The 6,314-nt window shown below is 35.8% G+C and overlaps 1 long non-coding RNA gene across 1 annotated transcript; it reads left to right on the forward strand.

The window, feature by feature from the left end:
• The first annotated feature begins 2,837 nt into the window (after positions 1-2,837).
• LOC112670778 (uncharacterized) lies at positions 2,838-5,803 on the forward strand. Its single transcript, XR_003143207.3, has 2 exons — positions 2,838-3,070; positions 5,162-5,803. It is a non-coding gene; the product is annotated as an uncharacterized LOC112670778 (long non-coding RNA).
• The last annotated feature ends 511 nt before the right edge of the window (positions 5,804-6,314 follow it).

Here is a 6,314-nt window from a genome sequence, read left to right on the forward strand (position 1 = left end):
AGAAAAATTTTTCTGAGGCATCAAATCCATGCTGAACCTGATTATAGCAGAACTAGAGTTCTCAGGAGAATCAGCATAAAGGATGGTTGCTAAGCAAGATAACCATAAGGTCTACGTTATCCTCTATCCAAGGCCAATAATGAGGAGGCAACGCAAGAGCAAGGTCCCCTAAGGGAAGTTTGACCCAAGATTCTTCTGGAGGGACCAAGAGTTAGCTCTATTATAAACTTTTAGGAAGAAGTCAGTGTTGAGGAAGCTGACAGGTGGAAGTCTACTTTTGCCTGAAGGGCAGGGGGAGCAGGAAGGGCAATATTCCAAGAAATAAGTATAGCTAGCTTCAGTGTTGGCTACAAATTTCAGGATGTAAACTGCTCAATATGCAGTCAAGAAAAGCACTGAGGACATTTACTCTGACATGCAAGAATTTTTGGAAACAGGTTGGGCAGCCTGTCACCTCTCGACTCTATTTCCTGACTACTTTTAATGAAAAGACTCCAAGAAACACCACTTCTTACAAAAATCCATACCCAAATTCTTTAGGAAGAATCTTGGATTAGATGACCCCGAAGCCCCCATCTAACCCAAAGATTATGATTCTAAGATATTAAATATTGACAGACAAACAATGTGGACTCAATAAATATTTGCTGGAATTGAACTGAATTGAATTCAGGAAGTAAAAGGGTCTATATTTTATGACGGCAGGTTATCTAATTCCCACAGTCAAACAGCTGTATGAACTTCCTCTCCTTTGAAAGTTTTACATTTGTTCACCACATTTCCCTGCTAAAATCTGCGAGGTAGAGCTCATCTTAATACCATATTTTAGAGGTCAAATTGCCTTCAATGGTTTATTTTAGAGTGTCCTTTCTCCAATATTATTATGTCCCAACATAGAGTTTTTGTATCTCTTATCTAAAAATAAATTACCTGAACTTGATTGCATATAGGATTATGGACTAATGAACATGGATTTTTGCTTAACAGATACTCAATTTTTTTTCTAGCAAAGATACTTTATGATTTATGATCCTTAATGACCTAGTTATTTGAAAAAACCATGGAAGGTATCAATGAGTTTTCTTCAATTGGTTAAAATATCATACATTTCTTTCACCAGTTCAGACATCTTTGTCTTTGATCCTGATTCACAGAATTTAGTGAGGAGGTGGAAAAGAGGATTGTTATAGAAGATGAATCAACAACACGATGGACAAAGGATCATAGAAGTAATGAAAAGATTTTTTAACTTCAAAAAATAAGTCAGAAAATGTGAGAATCTTTGGATAGGGAAATGAAATCTTACTTTAGCAGAAATTTATCTGTCTAGTACATACGATATATTCCTATGAGAGGAACCATATTTATTTATGATCATGAACCCAGTGATAATATTCTATATAACAGTTTCTTGAAGTAAACTCAACAATGCACTTGGTGTTCAAGTTACTTGAGAATATAACCCAAAAAACTAAATAATTAACACACTGAGTATATATTCCTATGTCATGAAAACTATTTTAAATACCTATTTTATTTTATCAACTTTAAATTCACAAGGCAATCTAGATACTATAAAAATTGATTGTACATAAAATACTATCAGGATCCAGAAATGGCTTTGTATGGATTTCCATGACTTAATTTTTTTTTAAGAAATCAGCTGAGCATAAAAAGTGTTATTTTGGGTTTTTATAATATGAAGACAGAAGGCATTATTATTAACAGATTAGGAAATCCATTTGTTTTAGCATGTTTATTGTAATTCAATAAAAACACACTTATTGACTTGCTAATTTTTGCTAAACTAATTTAGAACTTGATTTGACCTCCTCTACTCAACTACTGTAACTGTGCTATAACCTAATTAGGAAAACCTCTAGAGACAATGGTTGTTTCTTATGATTAAATATAAAGTGAGAATCTAGTTTTACTTTATCAGTTCATAGTTTGTTTTTATTCATTTACCTGGAGCAAGACTGAAAAATACTTTAACAGTTTTCCTGTTATATATCATCAAAACAGAAAAGGTCTTTTACCTATATGATTTTTTGATTGGCATATATAGGAAGATGCCAGGTTAAAATACATTATGTTGTAAAAGCTTTGTCTAATCCTGGAATGTCTTTTTTCAGAAACAATGTTGTAAATGGTGTTCAGATACCCTGCTAGTTCATGAAATGTACATATTTTTATGTGATATTTATTTGTATTAACAAAATGTAGAATGTGACTCTACTGGGTAAATTTTAAAAAGTAAAGTTGAAATGTGATTTTATCTTTAAGTTATACTTGAGATAAATCCAGTTTTATTAGAGGATATTGATCGGGGGTACTAAATTTGTGGCAATTCCATAAAGCACTCTAGGGCACTGTCTTTTCAAATATAAAATGTGAAACAGTTATTTAAAATTATTTAATTTTTTCCAGTTATAACATGTTTTTATTGCAGAGGATTTGAAAATATGAAAGCAGAAAGGAAAAAATAAATCACCTGGAATTTCACTACTTACATATAACCTTTCTCATCATGTTTGTACAGTTATCTATCACTGTGTAACAAATTACCCCCCCCCCCCAAAACTTAAAGGCTTTGAATTGCCAAACATATTTTAGTTCATAGTTTCTGAAGGTCAGAAATCAAGAAGTGGTTTGCCTGAGTGATTCTCAGATTCTCTCATGATGTTGGAATCAAGCTGATGACCAGGGTGCAGTCATCATAAGGAGACTCAATTGGGAAAAAAGGATTTGCTTCCAAGTTCACTCACATGGTTGTTGGCAGGCCTCAGTTCTTCCCTGGCTGTTGCCCGGAGACAGCACTTCCTCACCATGTTGGCCTCTCCACAGAGCTGCTCACAACATGGCAGCTTGCCCAAGCAAGTGATCTAAGAGACAGATCCAAAACCCTAGACAGAAGTCACACAGTCTTTTATAACCCAAGCTCAGAAGTGATATACTATCACCTGTGCCATATAGATGGCCCCTGGAACCATGTGGAAGGGGACTACATAAGTGTGTCACCATCAAGAGGTAGAGATGATTGTGGGCCTGTTTGAGGGGTATCGCAGTGGTACGTTTCTTTCTGGTCTTTTTTTTTTATACGTTTTTTATATACTATTGTTCCACCATATAACAAAAGCATTTTACATGTTATTAAAACATCCCATGATAATATTTTAGTGGTTAGACTATATTATATATTGTTGACTATAATCATTTCTAAATATGCACTATTGTAAATAATTCTATGATAAACAGCTACAGCTTTTGCATGAAGCTTTTCCATCTGCATTTCAGATAATTTCTTTTGGATTGCAATCTAGCTTAGGGACTAATTTAAAAAGCTGTAACACAAGTTGCCAAATTGCTTTCCAATTGGATCGTATCAATTTAACTCACAGAGGGGCTTAAGAGTATTTTACTGCTCCTTTATCTGGGGACTTGGAGGTTTTAGAAGCTAATAGGACTAGTTTTTAATTTTTTTTTCTATTTTCATGTTAGTTTCCCCATTTCTTGACTTTTTACATTACTAACTCTGCTCTGAAACATAGCAACCATGATTGTGTGTGTGTGTGTGTGCGTGTGTGTGTGTGTGTGTGTGTTTTCTGGGAAGAGTGGGAGAAAGAGAAACAGAATTAGTGAGGAACCTTTTCCGGAGTTAAATGAAAAAGAATCAGAAAAGGGAAAAAAGGAAGGAATTTAGAGTGGAGGTAATGTAACTGAGAAAGTATGGCCTAATGCTATATTTACTGAATTGGGAATAGTGTATACAAGGGAGAAATAGCACAGAACCAGTATGCCTTAATGGGGTAGGGGAAAAAAAGGTGATTGGCATGGGAAAAAAAGATTGGAGAATGCAATATCCTATGACTGTCCCTAGGGGACCCTATGGGCCAGGGTAACTGCTTTCCTCGTCTGAGAGTCAGAGGGGCTGCTGAGAGGAAGACATGTGACTCTCTCCCTAAACTGAGAACATTTATGTTCTCTTACTTTTTTTTTTTTTTTTCAGTTCCTGTCTATTATGAAGTTATTTTCCTGTGGTGAAATCAGGACAAATTAGAAGTAATTTTTTTATAAAAGCGTGTTCCTATGTAAGAGTAACATGAGATAATTCGGGGAACTGCCTCATACTTCCTCACAGTCCTTAAACCCATGATCGAACTTTTTTTTTTCCCCCCACAACTTCATGCTTTTACCCAAAGATTGTAAGTTTTCTGAGGCTTCTATTTGGTAAATTTTGATTTTTGGATTAAAAGATGTATAAAGAGAGAGAGAGGTAAACCAAGATACAGACTCCTAACTATAGAGAACAAACTGATGGTTACCAGAGGGGAGGTCGGTGGTGGGGGGACTGGTGAAAGGGGATTGAGGGGATTGAGGAGTGTACACTTGCTGTGATGAGCACAGGGTGACAGATGGGAGTGTTGCATCAGTATATCGCATACCTGAAACTGCTATTACACTGTATGTTAACTAACTGGAATTTAAATGGAAACTTAAAAAAAAATAAAAGATGTATTCTTAGATTCTTTTTTTTAAGCTATAGTCACAAACAAAAAAATAAACAAGAACTGTTAGCCTTAAGAAATATTTTCTCTGGTCTCATCATATCCCGGATATACTTCTATCTTATGCTGCATGAAATTCATGTTTTATTGAAGTAATCCACTTATATATCTTTTAGTTCTCACTAGAGTGTACGTTCTGGGCAGGGACCGAATCATACACATCTTTAATTCTTGGAATACCTACCACAGTGCTTAGTATATAAATATTTGTTGAGTCATTACATAATGCAGTTGGGAATTGGAATGCCAGACTGAATATACTTTTATATCTATCTGCTCAGTTCTTTCGTATGAAAAAATAATGAAAATCTTCAGTTATAACTATTTTAGCCAGATGATTGGGTACAAAATAGACGAAAAGATCTGCTGAAAATGATACACAGCTAAAAATATATCTAACAATGTTCCGAGAGAATATATTTAACATCTAAAATGCATTTGTCTGGGGCATGACATTCATTCATTCATTCCAAGGAAGATGATTAAATATCTCATATTTGCTAGACATATTTGCTATATAGGACCATAGAACTTAAGATTCAACTCCACCGGCTACAGGGAAGCTTGGCCTAATTCTAAGTGACGTGTTTCAGATGTGTTCTAGAAAGCAGTGAGGAACCGAACTGAAAAGAAGAGAAACTGAAAGTAGGGAAGGCGATGAAGAAGTTATCAAGAATGACCAAGTGAGAAGTGGTGAAGGCTTGAAGTAAGGCAACACCATGGGAACGGATGGAAGAGGACCATGGGCTATGAAAGAGGTGACAATGAATGAAACCTAATGCGTAGATTGTGAGGACACAGGAGGAGGTAGCACGTGTGACTTGGGTTTTCTTGGCTTCAGTAACCGGTTGGATGGAGGAGCTATTAACTGTTAACCAGGTGCATGAGGAGTAGCTGGCCAAGGAAAGAGAGGGCAAATTGGTACCCTTTCACAATTCATACTGTGCCATCAATAAGCAATTGATTAAACACATCCGGAGCTTAGGAGATAAATATCTGTGGGGAATTTTGGAAGTTCTCATTGTGAGGATGGTGATGTAGATGATGGCAAAGGGAGGAGAAAGAAACAGAAGGAGAATGAGAAGAAAAGAGAAGCAGAAGGGAAGGGGAAGAGGGAAGATGTCTGAACTTTTATATGATTTGTTACAATTAACCACTTCAATACGTTCTTTGGGTAAACTACTATGGCTACTGGAGCCATATGGTTATTAAATCAAAATAAAAATCTACACTGATGCAGGATCTTGATATAGTTCATTTTTGTTCATAGCTTTAAAAAAAATCAATGTTATATTTTGTCTCACAGCCTCGTGTTAGCCTTTATTTCTTGAGTGTAGTGAAGACAAGCTGCTACTGAGATTATGGGTTTCGCCCCCTAGGAGTCCCTGAAGATCATTAACCCTGAAAAACATCATAAACCGTGGTTTGTGTTAGCACCTCTTGCCATCAGTTTTTCTATAATGAACACTTGCAATCAACAGTGATGAACCTCTTTACACTATTGAAGAAATCTTGCAGACTTTAATTGACTTTCAAGAGAAACAAGTCATCAGACTTTTTTTTTCCCCTCCTGTGTATTACAGTGGACATGACATGACAGTTAACCATCTTTAATACTGTACCGACATCCAAAGGTATTGCCATCACTGAGCCGTATCAGTTTCGATGGATGTGAAGAAAATGTAAAGAGATGGAGGTGTGTGACAAAAATGCCTTTTGTGGAGTACAAAGAAGGAGGATGATTGT

The sequence above is a fragment of the Canis lupus genome, chromosome 14 (assembly GCF_003254725.2).
Source record: "Canis lupus dingo isolate Sandy chromosome 14, ASM325472v2, whole genome shotgun sequence".
NCBI classification, from domain to species: Eukaryota; Metazoa; Chordata; class Mammalia; order Carnivora; family Canidae; genus Canis; species Canis lupus.